The sequence below is a fragment of the Cherax quadricarinatus genome, chromosome 60 (genome assembly GCF_038502225.1).
Source record: "Cherax quadricarinatus isolate ZL_2023a chromosome 60, ASM3850222v1, whole genome shotgun sequence".
NCBI lineage: Eukaryota > Metazoa > Arthropoda > Malacostraca > Decapoda > Parastacidae > Cherax > Cherax quadricarinatus.
In genome coordinates this window covers 9,076,982-9,094,960 of record NC_091351.1, presented here as the reverse complement: position 1 = coordinate 9,094,960, position 17,979 = coordinate 9,076,982, and positions in this window count along the sequence as shown.

Sequence of the window (17,979 nt, the reverse complement as noted above, 5' to 3'; positions counted from 1 at the left end):
AAAACACTAGAACATATTTATTAAGAAAAGTTTCGGCCTGGAACCTTAATTACTTCTAACAGATGTTAAATACAGCATGACTCACGAAATCATAATGACACGATTGCAAACAAACCATACCATGGGCGGGGTTAGAACCCGCGAACAGAGAGTCTCAGAACTCCAGACCGACGCGTTAGCCACTGGACCAGCTGGCCACAATAAGATTCATCCAACTAGGTATATTTATACACCATAGGAAGGTTAGCATAGGCACCACTGTGACCACAAATGCAAGTTTTTACAGACGAATCTCCAGCTAGCGTGGCCGTGACGAACTCTAGCTCAAGTCCCCTCAAAGCCGTCGACATGACTCACGAAATCGTAATGACACGATTACAAACAAACCATACCACGAGCGGGGTTAGAACCCGCGATCAGAGTCTCAAGACTCCAAACCGTCGCCTTAGCCACTGGGTCCATGATATGTATGTATAATGTTCGTCACGACCGTACTCCTAGGGGCCCGTGGTATGGTTTAAAAGACAGTATATATGGGTGGAGAGTGAGGTATGAGTGACGCATGGTGACCTAAAGAATGACATATTGGAACGAGAACAGGTCGATAATGACATCATGTGACTCTTGTGTTGCTAGGTTGGTGAAGATTGAGACACTTATGCAGCATATGGAAATCTTTATTCAGGAAACGTTTCGCCACACAATGGCTTCATCAGTCCAATACAAAGAGGAAGGCGTAAGGAGAGGAGGAGAATGAGGTAATCAGTCCCTCAACCTGGAGTCGATGTGTTCAGTCCATCACGTCACCTCACTACAGTATATAAGCCACGTCTACGGCCCTATGCTGTACATTCTACAAGATTGATGGACTGAACACATCGACTCCAGGTTGAGGGACTGATTACCTCATTCTCCTCCTCTCCTTACGCCTTCCTCTTTGTATTGGACTGATGAAGCCACTGTGTGGCGAAACGTTTCCTGAATAAAGATTTCCATATGCTGCATAAGTGTCTCAATCTTCAACTTGTCGGTTTTTCAAACCATTCATCACAACTGCTAGGTTGGTGTTACACATGTGTCTAATTTATCAACTTGTCGGTTCTCTGAACCATTTATCTACAGACTATAATTTGGTTTTAATCATCTGTTGGTTGAAGGTCAGTACTTAACCTTTAGAGGAATTTAGAAGAGTGTAATAATGTCAGCAGAATTACTGACAATGTGTTAGATAAAGGAACACAGGTGCAACAAATGTGACATTTTACTGCGGAACTTTTCGCTCTCCAGGAGCTTTGACAAGCGGTTACGGCTTGACAAAGCTACTGGAGAGCGAAACGTTGTCACAGTAAAATGTCGTATTAATCACACTTGTGTCCTTTTACCTAACAGATTTAGAAGAGTTCTAGATTTTTTCAAAGAACTTAAATTTTCCTGATGTTCTCAAGCATCAGCGTAGCTAGAGAGGTTGTCAGCCAAGACTCAGATGTTGAACTCACTGGAGAGCCTTACCATAACTTCCTTAATGAATAGGCAGAAGGTTAAGAAGGGGGTTACCCTTTCCCACACCTTACATGTGTTAATTTCCTCTTCAGCAAACAATCTCAGACATGCCGCTGCAACACCACTGGTCGACTTTTGTATATAGTTCTTCTGATTTCTTATTATGTCCAAGAATCTGTATTGATAAAGCCACTGGATGGCGAAACATCTACAATAAAGATAACCAGATGTTGCACAAGTGTCTTAACTTTCAAGAGAGGGTAATGTTGACCAATAGCTGGGGAGACTCTGGGAAGAATCGTTTTGAACATTAAAATGGTATAAAATACCTACAGGTTGCTAGGTAAGACACATATGCAACAGTTAGGTATCTTTATTTCGAAACGTTTCGCCTACACAGTAGGCTTCTTCAGTCGAGTACAGAAAAGCTGATAGACTTCAAGGGTGATGGACTGATTACATCGTCTTCAAGTCTTTTCTGCTTCTATCAACTTTTCTGTACTCGACTGAAGAAGCCTACTGTGTAGGCGAAACGTTTCGAAATAAAGATACCTAACTGTTGCATATGTGTCTTACCTAGCAACAAGAGTCGTTTTCTTGAAAGAATCTGCCAGGACTTCCTGCTCATATCTACAACATTGCAAACTCCTGATGAAGCAACAAGAAAGGCCTAGAGCTATCATTCAACTATCTTCGTGGTTGCTTTCCATTTTGTATCGCTTGTTCGCAATATACATACATATATATATATATATATATATATATATATATATATATATATATATATATATATATATATATATATATATATATATATATACATACACACACACACACATTATATATATATATATATATATATATATATATATATATATATATATATATATATATATATATATATATATATATATATATATATATATATGCAAAACAACCACTCTGAAAGAATAGAGAAATTCCAAGCGCTTTTGTGACTACTCACATTATCAAGGAACTGTGAAAGTAAAGCATCCAAGGAAGGTATATAAGGGGTCTGGCCAACACCTCACTATCAGATCCCACAACGGTTAAACACCTGACGCGCGCCGGCCCAACTGGACAGGTCCTTTGCACAACCACCAACAAACTATTCTACCCAAGAAAATTTTTAAAATTATTATTTTTCCAGTGTATTATTAAATTCTTCCCAAATTCTATTAATTATAAATGGATCTAATTTATATAAACCAAAGGAAATATTCATATTATTGTCAAAACTGCTTTTTATGAAACAAGATTCAATTATATTCCTGTCGACCATGGACTTGCTTGATACTACTTTCTCAACTTTTTGAAAATCGATTGGATGGTTAAAATCTCTTATATGAATAAATAGAGCATTGGAATCTTGTCCAGTTCTAATGCTATATTTATGTTGTTTTAATCTTAGTTCGAGACTTTTACCAGTTTGACCGTAATAAACTTTATCGCAAATTTTACAAGGAATCTTATAGACACATCCATCAACATTTTGGGGGGAATTCTTTATCAAAAGTTTTTTTTTACTGTATCAAGATTTTTGAATACAACTTTAATATTAAAAGTCTAAAGAAGAGAAGGCATATCAACCAAGTTTTCATGGTAAGGGAGAACCAACATATTTTTAGTTGAATAAGGTTGGTTGCCCCTTTTTGGATTGTAAAAAGTGTTCCTAGCAACTTTAAAAGATTTATCAATTACATTTCTTGGGTATTTTAAATCATTACCTATTTCATAAATTTTGGATATTTCCTCATCTATGAACTCAGGACTACAAATTCGTAAAGCTCTCAAAAACATTGATGAGAAAACAGACAGTTTGACTCTATCTTGATGCGATACTGAAACCTATTCTAAACTTAGGAAAAATCCCCTAGAAACCGTTAACAGCAATTTCAATAAAACAATAAAACTTCTACTGAAAGGCAAAGATGAATTAGTCAAACAATTTACTTCCACTAATCCATCTTTACCTTACATGTATGGACTAATAAAAACACACAAACCAGGGAATCCAGTCAGACCAATTGAGTGAGGTTTGTAGTCTCTGGCCCCCTAGACTGTACTCCGTCTGCGGTCTTCGTTGCCATTCCCCAATCTTCATGACTTTGCACTTGGTGGGGTTGAACTCCAGGAGCCAGTTGCTGGACCCGGCCTGCAGGCTGTCCAGATCCCTCTGTAATTCTGCCTGGTCCTCGTCCGATTGAATTCTTCTTATCAACTTCACATCATCTGCAAAACAGGGACACTTCTAAGGCTATTCCTTCCGTCATGTCGTTCACAAATACCAGAAATAGCACCGGTCCTAGGACTGACCTCTGTGGAACCCCGCTGGTCACAAGCGTCCACTCTGACACCCCGCTACTTACCATGACTCGCTGTTGTCTTCATGACAGGTATTCCATGACCCATTGTAGTGCCTTCCCTGTTATCCCTGCTTGGTCCTCCAGCTTTTTGCACTAATCTCTTGTGTGGAACTGTGTCAAACGCCTCCTTACAATCTAAGAAAATGTCATCTACCCACCCCCCTATCTCTCTTGTCGTGTGTGTGTGTGTGTGTGTGTGTGTGTGTGTGTGTGTGTGTGTGTGTGTGTGTGTGTGTGTGTGTGTGTGTGTGTGTGTGTATGTGTGTGTGTGTGTGTGTGTGTGTGTGTGTGTGTGTGTGTGTGTGTGTGTGTGTACTCACCTAATTGTACTCACCTAATTGTGGTTGCAGGGGTTGAGACTCAGCTCCTGGCCCCGCTTCTTCACTGATCGCTACTAGGTACTCGCTCTCTTTCTGCTTCCTGAGGTTTGTCATACCTCGTCTTAAAGCTATGTATGGTTCCTGCCTCGACTACATCACTTGCTAGGCTATTCCACTTCCTGACGACTCTGTGACTGAAGAAATACTTCCTAACATCCCTATGACTCGTCTGAGTCTTCAGCTTCCAATTATGACCCCTTGTTTCTGTGTCCCCTCTCTGGAACACCTTGTCTCTGTCCACCTTGTCTATTCCACGCAGTATTTTTTATGTTGTTATCATGTCTCCCCTGACCCTCCTGTCCTGTCCTCTCTATATGTGTGTGTGTGTGTGTGTGTGTGACATTAAATAAGGATGGACAGATAGGACAGCAGGGAGCCGCCTGGAAAGGGAAAGTGGGAGAGGGACAGAGGAATCTGAAAAACGGGAGGGGTTGTAGGGATGGTAAGAGTAGGCAGGAGGTAGAGATATAGGCAGAATAGGAACGATGAGAGGTGTAGGAGGGATGTAAGGGATGGCTCGGAGGGATGGGAGGCGTAGATGAAGCAGAGGAGGAGAGAAGACTTCCAGCTATATAAACCAGATCACCGACAAAAATCCTCCGGGAGTTAAAAAAAATGGAGATTTCGTCACTCGTCAGAGGCAGGGCGGACGACTGGTTAAGTGGATTTTGAGATATCGTAAAATTTTGTCGTCTCTTGAGGCTATCGTAACCCACAGCAGATAACGGCTCTTTTTTTTCAAGAGAAACATTTTTATATACATCTTTTAACGAATTTTGTATTCACCATTTTCGAACACTTATAAAGTTCTCAAGACGCATATTTTCCTTAAGGAAAATATGCGTCTTGAGAACTGGAAGATTTCTGTGTGTAAAGTAGTGGTGACATCCTCATATTATGCTACGCATCTCTGATAATTCAGACTTTTTGCTATGTTCGTTAGCGAGAAGCACTGTAAAATCCACAGGGGCCTGGAAGCGTCCGGGACACGGTAAATCTATCAGGATCTGGAAGCGTCCAGGACATGATAAATCCCCGAGGGTCTGGAAGCGTCCAGTATACGGTAAGTTCATGAAGATTTAGAAGTATTCAGTACACGGTAAATTCATGAGTGTCTGGAAGCGTCCAGGACACGGTAGGTAATCAGGAGAGATCCAAGGGAGGGGAAGGGCAAACACATTTTTATGAATTCTAAACATTCATCTGCCTATCAAAAACACATATTATGAAAGCTTTCTGTTATACTGAAATTGAATACGAATTATAACGCAGCTGGAAGGGATGGTAATTCACCCTGTAAGGAAGAAGAGGGGCCCAGGTTAGCCACACCAGCTGCCGGTGCTCACAACACTGGCTGTCCAGTAATCAATACAGCCTTCAACATATTCATTTTCCAGATAGTCTACAAGAAGTGCCGGGCCCCGCCAGGGGTACTTTCAGACTTCTACGTGTTAAGAGCGCTAGATAAGAGACGAGGGTAAGAAAAACCATCTTTTACGGCATCAGAATCGCAAAAATTTAAAAAAGTCTCTCTCTCTCTCTCTCTCTCTCTCTCTCTCTCTCTCTCTGCCTTCCTCCAGAAAACTGTACGTAGCCAGAGGGTCGAAGTTAGGAGGATGCTTGAGCTGGAGGTGTGATAACCTAACCTCCCTCCGTGGTACCTCCAACACGTTTCTACTGTTACTGGAGGTACGATAGCCCACATCCCCTTGCAAGGTACCTTCATGCAAGAAGATGCTTATTTTCCTGGAGGTACGACAGCCCAAATCTCCTTACAAGGTACCTTCTTGGAGGTACGACAGCCCCAACACTTTGCAAGGTAGAGAACCTCCAACCCGCCACTACCTGCCTTCTTATATGTCTCATGTGCAAGCCAGAGGTCCATGCCTCACCCTCCAGACCTCAATGTGTGGAGGCCGAGAGAGGGCGGCCTCCACACAGGTAAACAACGTTCTCCCGTGACAGCAGCGACCACAACTCCCTTGATTGGAAACTCTTTCTTGCCAGCCTCAGACTTCGGTATCCATTTTTGTGTGTGTGTCTGTCTGTCAGTTAGGGAATATTCTTATGACTGGGGGAGGGGGCAAACCTGCGTCTGCTGGCCCCAGCTGATACTCTGCAGTGTCTGCTGGCTCCTTCGTCAGTGTCTGCTGACTCCTCCGTCAGTGTCTGCTGGCTCCTTCGTCAGTGTCTGCTGACATGATAACGACATACAAAATACTGCGAGGAACTGACAGGGTGGAGAGAGACAGGATGTTCCAGAGATGGGACACAGAAACAAGGGGTAACAACTGGAAGTTGAAGACTCAGATGAGTCAAAGATATCTTAGGAACAGTCTCTTTAGTCACGGAGTTGTCAGGAAGTGGAAGAGTCTGGCAAGTGATGTAGTAAAGTAAAAGGACAGAAGTGCAACTAATGTGACATTTATTGTGGCAACGTTTCGCTCTCCAGGAGCTTTATCAAGCCATTACGATAAAGCTCCTGGAGAGCGAAACGTTGCCACAATAAATGTCACATTAGTTGCACTTGTGTCCTTTTACTTTACATATTGTCGGTAATTCTACCAACTTTATTACAAGTGATGTAGTGGAGGCAGGAGCCATACATAGTTTTAAAACGAGATATGATGAAGCTTATGGAGCAGGGAGAGAGAAGACCTAGTGGCGATCAGTGAAGAGGCGGGGCCAGGAACTATGAATAGACCCCTGAAATCACAAATAGGTATGTACACATACACACACACACACACGCACACACACACACACACACACACACACACACATACACATACACACACACACACACCAGTGTACACATAAACGCCCAGTGTACGCCCACACTCCCACTACTATGCTTATCAGCCGTCGACTTTTCTAAACATGTCATCCATCATGCAGGAGACAGCTTGTATACGTGAGTGAAAGATTATGTATACATCACTGAGGCTGTTTATTTTAATATACATAACTCCAGGCACAAGGAAAGGCTTTCCAGCTGTTTTAGTATGCATACTTTTAGTGAAGGGTGGTAGTGGTGGTGGTGGTGGTGGTGGTGGTGGTGGTGGTGGTGGTGGTGGTGGTGGTGGTGGTGGTGGTTGTGGGGGTGGTGGTGGTGATGATGTGGTGGTGGTGATGATGGTGGTGGTGATGGTGGTGATGGTGGTGATGGTACGTTCTCAAAGGACCGTCTTCACTGGAGTGTCAAACCCCAGAACATTTGAATAGACTGATGCAGTGGTCGGAGAAGTGGCAGATGCACTTTAATATAGACAAATGTAAAGTTCTAAATGTTGGACAGGACAATAACCATACCACATATAAACTAAATAATGTCGATCTTAATATTACGGATTGCGAAAAAGATTTAGGAGTTCTGGTTAGCAGTAATATGAAACCAAGACAACAGTGCATAAGTGTTCGCAATAAAGCTAACAGAATCCTTGGCTTCATATCAAGAAGCATAAATAATAAGAGTCCTCAGGTTGTTCGTCAACTCTATATATCCTTGGTTAGACCTCATTTAGATTATGCTGCACAGTTTTGGTCACCGTATTATTTCCATCATCTTTCCAGAATGGACATAAATGCTCAGGAAAACATACAAAGGAGGATGACAAAGTTGATCCCATGTATCAGAAATCTTCCCTATGAGGATAGACTGAGGCCCTGAATCTGCACTCTCTAGAAAGGCGTAGAATTAGGGGGATATGATTGAGGTGTATAAATGGAAGACAGGTATAAATAAAGGGGATGTAAATAACGTGCTGAAAATATCTAGCCTAGACAGGACTCGTAGCAATGGTTTTAAGTTGGAAAAATTCAGATTCAGGAAGGATACAGGAAAGCACTGGTTTGGTAATAGAGTTGTGGATGAGTGGAACAAACTCCCGAGTACAGTTATTGAAGCTAAAACGTTGTGTAGTTTTAAAAATAGGTTAGATAAATACATGAGTGGGTGTGGGTGGGTGTGAGTTGGACCTGACTAGCTTGTGCTACTAGGTCAGTTGTCGTGTTCCTTCCTTAAGTGAATGTAACCTGCCCTGACTAGGTTGGGGCATTGGCTTAAGCCGGTAGGAGACTTGGACTTTCCTCGCATGGGCCAGTAGTCCTGCTGCAGTGTTCCTTCTTTCTTATGTTCTTATGTATTACAGAATGGATATAAATGCTCTGGAAAACATACAAAGGAGGATGACAAAGTTGATCCCATGTATCAGAAATCTTCCCTATGAGGATAGACTAAGGGCCCTGAATCTGCACTCTCTAGAAAGGCGTAGAATTAGGGGGGGATATGATTGAGGTGTATAAATGGAAAACAGGAATAAATAAAGGGGCCGCAAATAGCTTGCTAAAAATATCTAGCCAAGACAGGACTCAGAGCAATGGTTTTAAGCTGGAAAAATTCAGATTCAAGAATGATATAGGAAAGCACTGGTTTGGTAATAGAGTTGTGGATGAGTGGAACAAACTCCCGAGTACTGTCATAGAAGCTAAAACGTGTAGTTTTAAAAATAGGTTGGATAAATACATGAGTAGGTGTTAGTGGGTGTGAGTTAGACGTGACTAGCTTGTGCTAGTAGATCTGATGCCGTGCTCCTTCTTAAGTGAATGTGACCTGATCTGACTAGGGTGGGTCATTGACTTAAGCCGGTGGGAAACTTGGACCTGCCTTGAATGAGCCAGTAGGCCTGCTGCAGTGGTCCTTCTTTCTTATATTATGTTCTTATAAGTACTGTACTCTGGACTCTGATACAGAGTTTGCAGGCTCCAGTCCTGCTGTGGACGTAGAGACAATGTTTGTATATATTTCTACAAGTACGTACATCGATAGGGTATACAATCCTAGCTGACATCAGTGCAGACTCGATTGAGAAGGCCATTGGTGAAATGCCTATGATTTTAAACTGATGGAAGATAGAGGTATGGGTGTGTGTGGGAAACAAGCAGGTTGCAACACTTGGGTTGGAAACAGTAAATGTATAAAAGGCATTCAGCATGAAGTTATAAATAAAGACAATAGATCAGGTCAGCAAACAAAGGGGGACAGCAGAGGGCAGCAAGGGACTAGCTCCCTTAAGGTTTACTATACTAATAGCAGGAGTGTAAGAAATAAGATAGATGAGCTAAGATTAATTGCAAGTGCAGGAAACATAGATATTATTGCTATAACAGAGACCTGGCTCAATCTGAAAGATAGAGAGATGCCCTCTGAATGTCACATACAAGGCTATAAATTATTCCACACTGACAGGGTCAACAGGAAAGGTGGTGGAGTAGCGATGTATGTCAGAGACAATTTAAATTGTTGTGTTAGACAAGATATTAAATTAGAAGCGTCAGCCACTGAATCTGTTTGGTTACAGCTTCTCGAGGGCCGAGAAAAACTAATTTTGGGTGTGATTTACAGGGCCCCAAATCTTGATAGGGAGTGCAGTAAACTTCTATGGGACGAAATTCGTAAGGCATCTACATACGAAAATGTTGTGCTAATGGGAGATTTCAACTATAGACAGATTGACTGGAGCAATTTGACAGGAAATTTAGAGTCAGGTGACTTTCTTGATACGATCCAGGATTGTTTTTTAAAACAGTTTGTGACAGAGCCAACTAGGGGAAATAACCTCCTTGACTTGGTTCTTGCCAGTAGGGAAACACTAATTAATAATCTTGAGGTTAATGATGAGCTTGGGGAAAGTGATCACAAATCACTCAGTTTTAATATATCATGGAATTCCCCTAATAATGGCAATCAAGTCTCCGTCCCTGACTTTCGCTTGGCTGATTTCATAGGACTGAAAAATTACTTAGGTGGGCTGAACTGGAATGACCTGACTAAGGGTCAGGTAGGTGGTGATGGTTGCCGATATGATGCTTTCCAGGGCATAGTTCTAGCTGCTCAGTCAAATTATGTTCCAAATAGGGAAATCAGATCAAACAAAAATGATGTGATCCTCAGTTCCTTCCAGCAGAAATTTCCACTCTTTATAATTCGTTCTCCCGTCTTGGCTACCCTTCCCATTTCATAGACTCTGCCCTCTCACGTGCTAAACGCAATTTCTTCTCTCCCAAACTCTCTACTCATGGGAACTCTTCTATCCTCTGCCTTCCCTACATTTCCGGTCTTTCTAATCTCAACAATTCTCTCCATCCCTTAGACATCAAGCTTACCTTCCGCCAGACTAACACTCGTCGCACTAATCTCGTTCATACCTCTCCTCCCTCTACAGATGTTCCTGGTGTCTACTCTATTTCTTGCTCCTCCTGTCCTCTTCAATACTTTGGAGAAACTGGTCGATCTCTTTCTGACAGACTTAGGGAGCACAAAAATAGTGTTAGGCTTGCCGACACTAACAATGCTCTTTTCTGTCACGTCAGAGATCATAGCCATCCTATTGACTGGTCTTCTGCTAAAACTGTCTTCCCTACTTCCAACTCGAACAGTCGCCGTTTAGTTGAATCCTCTCTTATACACAACTTTCCTTGTATGAACCTTAGCCCTGGCTTCGTCTCTGTAGATGCCTTCCTCTCCCACTACATTGTAAAATGCTCCAAACTTCAGAACACCCGTGACTTAACCTGAATCCTCATTTTTTTCTTCTTCTTCTTTTTCTTCTTCCTCTTCCCCTTTCCTCTCTCCTTTTCTCCTCTGGGTTGTCTTTCTCTCTCCTGTCTCGTGTTTCTGTTCCTTCTTTATTTTATTTCACCACTTCCCCTTTCACGCACCTCGGTGCGCTTGCTCTCCCTCTGTGGGTTTCTAGCTCTCTTGCAGTGCTCCCCTTCCTTTGTATTTGACTGGCTCGTCTTCCTTATTTCCCACTTCTACCACTACCACTACTACTACCTCTTCTTCTTCTACTACATCTACTGATGAAATTAGACACATGTGCGGCGTCTGGTTGTCTTTGTTGTGGACGTTTCGCCATCCAGTGGCTGGCTGGATGGCGAAACGTCTACGGTGGGGATGCCCGGGTGTTGTGCATGTGTCATTTCATCCTGTCGGTATTATATACAATTCTTGTACTACTACTACTACTACTACTACCACTACTACTACCTCCACCTCTTCCTGCCTATATATAGCCGTCCTGCTCCTCCTTTGTTAGTGTGACTTTGTCAATGGTCCAAGTCGGACCGAAACGTCGTCGTAAGCTTCTGTCTTTTATGTGCGGGTTATTTGTGTATCGTTCCAGTCACGGTATTGTGCCTTTTTGTTATTTATTTATTTATTTATGATCCTAAATGGATGAACAATAGATTAAAATATCTGATTGGTCAAAAGAGAGGCATATATAGGCAAATCAAAAGAGGAGAGGGGCAATTAAGAAATCGATATATTCAGTTAAAGAGAGAAATAAAAAAGGGAATTAGAAAAGCAAAAAGAGATTATGAGGTTAAAGTTGCAAGAGAATCGAAGACTAACCCAAAAGGATTCTTTCAGGTATACAGAAGTAAGATCAGGGACAAGATAGGCCCACTCAAAAGTTCCTCGGGTCAGCTCACTGACAGTGATAAGGAAATGTGTAGAATTTTTAACACATACTTCCTCTCAGTTTTTACACAGGAGGATACCAGCGATATTCCAGTAATGATAAATTATGTAGAACAGGACGATAATAAACTGTGCACTATTAGGGTCACAAGTGACATGGTCCTTAGGCAAATAGATAAATTAAAACCTAACAAATCCCCAGGCCCTGATGAACTGTATGCAAGGGTTCTAAAGGAATGTAAAGAGGAGCTTAGCACACCTTTGGCTAATCTTTTCAACATATCACTACAAACTGGCATGGTGCCAGATAAGTGGAAAATGGCAAATGTGATACCTATTTTCAAAACAGGTGACAGGTCCTTAGCTTCGAACTATAGACCAATAAGCCTGACCTCCATAGTGGGAAAATTTATGGAATCAATAATTGCCGAGGCAGTTCGTAGCCACCTTGAAAAGCATAAATTAATCAACGAATCTCAGCATGGTTTTACAAAGGGGCGTTCCTGCCTTACGAATTTATTAACTTTTTTCACTAAGGTATTTGAGGAGGTAGATCATGGTAATGAATATGATATTGTGTATATGGACTTCAGTAAGGCTTTTGACAGGGTCCCACATCAGAGACTATTGAGGAAAATTAAAGCACATGGAATAGGAGGAGAAATTTTTTCCTGGATAGAGGCATGGTTGACAAATAGGCAGCAGAGAGTTTGCATAAATGGGGAGAAATCAGAGTGGGGAGGCGTCACGAGCGGTGTTCCACAGGGGTCAGTGTTGGGCCCCCTGCTGTTCACAATCTACATAAACGACATAGATGAGGGCATAAAGAGCGACATCGGCAAGTTTGCCGATGACACCAAAATAGGCCGTCGAATTCATTCTGACGAGGACATTCGAGCACTCCAGGAAGATTTGAATAGACTGATGCAGTGGTCGGAGAAGTGGCAGATGCAGTTTAATATAGACAAATGCAAAGTTCTAAATGTTGGACAGGACAATAACCATGCCACATATAAACTAAATAATGTAGATCTTAATATTACGGATTGCGAAAAAGATTTAGGAGTTCTGGTTAGCAGTAATCTGAAACCAAGACAACAGTGCATAAGTGTTCGCAATAAAGCTAATAGAATCCTTGGCTTCATATCAAGAAGCATAAATAATAGGAGTCCTCAGGTTGTTCTTCAACTCTATACATCATTGGTTAGGCCTCATTTAGATTATGCTGCACAGTTTTGGTCACCATATTACAGAATGGATATAAATTCTCTGGAAAATGTACAAAGGAGGATGGCAAAGTTGATCCCATGTATCAGAAACCTTCCCTATGAGGATAGACTAAGGGCCCTGAATCTGCACTCTCTAGAAAGACGTAGAATTAGGGGGGATATGATTGAGGTGTATAAATGGAAGACAGGAATAAATAAAGGGGATGTAAATAGTGTGCTGAAAATATCTAGCCTAGACAGGACTCGCAGCAATGGTTTTAAGTTGGAAAAATTCAGATTCAGGAAGGATATAGGAAAGTACTGGTTTGGTAATAGAGTTGTGGATGAGTGGAACAAACTCCTGAGTACAGTTATAGAGGCCAGAACGTTGTGTAGCTTTAAAAATAGGTTGGATAAATACATGAGTGGATGTGGGTGGGTGTGAGTTGGACCTGATAGCTTGAGCTACCAGGTCGGTTGCCGTGTTCCTCCCTTAAGTCAATGTGACCTGACCTGACTAGGTTGGGTGCATTGGCTTAAGCCGGTAGGAGACTTGGACCTGCCTCGCATGGGCCAGTAGGCCTTCTGCAGTGTTCCTTCGTTCTTATGTTCTTATGTTCTTATAAGAACATAAGAACATAAGAACGAAGGAACACTGCAGAAGGCCTACTGGCCCATGCGAGGCAGGTCCAAGTCCCTACCGGCTTAAGCCAATGCACCCAACCTAGTCAGGTCAGGTCACATTGACTCAAGGGAGGAACACGGCAACCGACCCGTTAGCACAAGCTATCAGGTCTAACTCACACCCACCCACATCTACTCATGTATTTATCCAACCTATTTTTAAAGCTACACAACGTTCTGGCCTCTATAACGGTACTTGGGAGTTTGTTCCACTCATCCACAACTCTATTACCAAACCAGTACTTTCCTATATCCCTCCTGAATCTGAATTTTTCCAACTTAAAACCATTGCTGCGAGTCCTGTCTAGGCTAGATATTATCAGCACACTATTTACATCCCCTTTATTTATTCCTGTCTTCCACTTATAAACCTCAATCATATCCCCCCTAATTCTACGTCTTTCTAGAGAGTGCAGTTTCAGGGCCCTTAGTCTATCCTCATAGGGAAGGTGTCTGACACATCAGAGTGGCGGTACTCTGTATCATTTCTCAACATTCATGTATTTCTCAGAGTTCACTTGTTTCTCGACAAGTATCTCTCATTGCTGTACCATAACCCCTCACGTACCGCAGCGCTGTACGACCCTTGTGGGTTTAGCGCTTAGTTACAATAATAATAATAATAATAATAATAATAATAATAATAATAATAATAATAATAATAATAATAATAATAATAATCCTGACGTACCAGTGTGTATAATGATTCACACCTATGAACATAGGCCTGGACATCATATGAAAGGAGGAACACTGCAGCAGGCCTACTGGCCAGTACTTTGCAAGGCCTCCTCTAACCCACTAACAAAAATATTTAATATTTGAAAAGTGTAAGAAACTGCGGCTCACGTCTGAAGGACCCGGGTTCAAACCCGACTCAGGAGGGAAACGTTCCCTATGTTTCTCTCAGTCTGTTCATCCTGTTCACCTAGCAGCAACTGGGTACCTGGGTGTTAATCGACTGGTGTTGGTCGCATCCTGGGAGAGGGGGTCAGAGGACGCCAGTGGACGCTAACAAGCTCCACTTTGAGTGAAACGTTGCAAAAATAAAGCTCTGTATAGAGCGAAAAGTTGCACATATGAAGCTCTATAGCGAAACATTATTTTCCCTGGAGTCAGCAATGCTGAAGGACCCAAACGGGTTTACCACTTTTTCTGGACTTTAATAATAATAATAATAATAATAATAATAATAATAATAATAATAATAATTCCCTTGAGGTAAAGTTTAAAATTTTGTAAATGATACACCCATCGAGGACATTATTATTATTATTATTATTATTATTATTATTATTATTATTATTATTATTATTATTATTATTATTATTATTATTATTATTGGTGTTATAAAAACAAGCACTAAACCTGTGCGGGTCTAAGTGAAAACTGTATTTACATTAGTTTTAGTCCAGTCCTCGAAGATTTTCACAGGCTGTCTCTTTTTTTTTTTCAGATGTGTTGGCATTTCCTTGTGCAGTGTTTTTGTGGGTTTTAAATGTGTGTGTGTGTGTGTGTGTGTGTGTGTGTGTGTGTGTGTGTGTGTGTGTGTGTGTGTGTGTGTGTGTGTGTGTGTGTGTGTGTGTGTGTGATGAAGGTGTTGGAGGTGTGAGGTAGAGTGGAGGTGCGAGGTAGAGTGGAGGTGTGAGGTAGAGTGGAGGTGTGAGGTAGAGTGGAGGTGTGAGGTAGAGTGGAGGTGTGAGGTAGAGTGGAGGTGTGAGGTAGAGTGGAGGTGTGAGGTAGAGTAGAGGAGGTAGAGCAAGACGAGAGCTCCTACACAATGGTCACATATCACCACTATGTAAAGTGGGGCGCAGGGTATTAATATTAATGTGTAGGTGGTAGTAGTAGTGGTGGTTGTGGTGGTGGTTGTGGTGGTGATGATGGTAGTGGTGGCAGTGGTGGTGATGGTGGTTGTGGTGGTGCTGGTAGTGGTAGTGGGTGTAGTGGTGGTGGTGGTAGCGGTCGTGGTGGTGGTAGCAGTGGTGGCTGTGGTGGTGGTAGCAGTGGTGGTTGTTGTGGTGGTGGTAGTAATGGTAGTAGTGGTGGTGGTAGTAGTGGTGGTGATGGTGGTAGTGATGGTGGTGGTGGTAGTGATGGTGGTGGTGGTAATGGTAATGGTAGTGATGGTAGTGATGGCTGTGTCACAGATCCACCAGCACCAACTGATGGACGGACAACTCCTCAATATTCACCTCAGAAGACACCTGAGGTGTGGCGCCTGTCGCCGACACCATCCTCTAGGATCAATCACTGTCCCCCTTCCCTCCCTCCCTCTCTCCCCTTCCCTCCCTTCCTCTCTCCCCTTCCTCCCCTCCTCTGTCTCTCTCACAGTGAAGTATTAGAGGCAGAATCCGCACACAATTGTAGGAACGAAGGAGACTGAACCCAGCGCAGAGGTAAGACCAGGAGCTGAGTCTCGACCCCTGCAACCACAATTAGGTGAGTAGTTCAGACAATGAGGAAATCACATATGAAAGGCCCCCGGAGCTAGTGATCACGTGGTCCTGAGCTTCGAATACATTGCAGTTACAAGTGGAGAGTGCAACACCACGAGTAGGACCGGAGAAGTGGAACTACAAAAGAGGGGACTACGTGAGTATGAGGAATTTCCTGCATGAGGTTCAGTGGGAAAGAGAACTGGTGGGAAAATACAGTAAATGAAATGATGGAATACATGACCACAAAATGCATGAAGCAGAGGAGAGGTTCGTTCCCAAGGGAGACAGAAGCAGTGGGAAGACCAGAACGAGTCCTTGGTTCACCCAAAAGTGTGAAGAGGCCAAAAGTAAGCTCGCTAGAGAGTAGAACAAAGATAGAAGACGAAGGACCCAGGAAAATAAGGAGGGTGGCCGAAATGCCAGAAACGAAAAGGCATGGATAAGGTGGGAGGCCCAGCGGCAATACAAGAATAAAATAGCATTAAAAGCCAAATCTGACCCAAAGTTGTTGTACAGCCACATCAGGAGGAAAACAACAGTCAAGGACCAGGTAATCAGGCTGAGGAAGGAAGGAGGAGAGATCACAAGAAACGAGCAAGAAGTGTGTGAAGAGCTAAACACGAGATTTAAGGAAATATTTTCAGTTGAGACAGTAAGGCTTCGAGCAAATTGGGATGGTAGGGTACACCAACAAGTGCTGGACACATTACACACAACCGGGGAGGAAGTGAAGAGGCAGCTAAGCGAACTAGATACCCTAACGGCGGTGGGACCGGACATCTCTCCATGGGTCCCGAGAGAGGGGGCGGAGGCGCTGTGTGTGCCACTAACAACAGCCTTCAACACATCTATCGAAACATGGCAGATACTTGAGGTGTGGAAGATAGCAAATGTAGTCCCAATTTTTAAGAAAAGAGACAGACAAGCAGCATTAATCTACAGACCAGTATCACTGACATGAATAGTATACAAAATCATGGAGAAGCTTATCAGTAGGAGAGCACCTACACGATAACCAGCAAGGTTTCAGGAAAATGAAATCCTGTGTCACAAACCTCCTGGAGTTCAATGAAACGTTGACAGAAGTTATACAAGAGAATGGGTGGGCAGAATACATTTTCTTGGACTGAAAGAAGGCTTTCGACATAATTCCGCTCAAAGGATTAGTGCAAAAAATCGAAGAGAAGGAAGGAATAACAGGAAAGGCATTGCAATGGTTCAAAGAATATCTGACAGAGAGAAAACAACGAGTGAATGTACATGACGAGGTGTCAGAGTCGGCTCATGTAAAGAGTAGGGTTCCACAAGGGTCAGTTCTAGGTCTGATGGTGTTTCTGGTATAAGTGAATGACATGACGGAAGGGATAGATTCAGAGGTGTTCCTGCTTAAAGACGTGAAGCTAATGAGGAGAATTCAAACGGATGAGGTTCAGGTGGGACTACAAAGGGATCTGGATAGGCTGCAAGCCCTTGGCTCTTGAAGTTTAACCCCCACCAAGTGCAAAGTCATGTAGAGTGGAGAAGGTCAGTTTGACCTCAGACGGAGTACAGGCTAGGGGGCCAAAGGCTGCAAGACTTACTGAAGGAAAAGGCTCTTGGGGTGAGTATCATACTGAGCACATCTGCTGAGGCGCACATCAACCAAATAACTGCTACAGCATGTGGACGCCTGGCAAACCTATGAACAGCGTTTCGACGCCTGAGTGAGAAGTCATTCAAGACACTGAACACCGTGTACGCCAGGCCCACATTGGAGTATGCAGCACCAGTATGGGACCCACACGTGATCAAGCGCGTCAAGAAACTAGAGAAAGTGCAAAGATTTGCAACAAGACTAGTCCCACGAGGAGAAGCTAAGGGAGATCAACCTGACGTCACTGGAATATAGGAGGG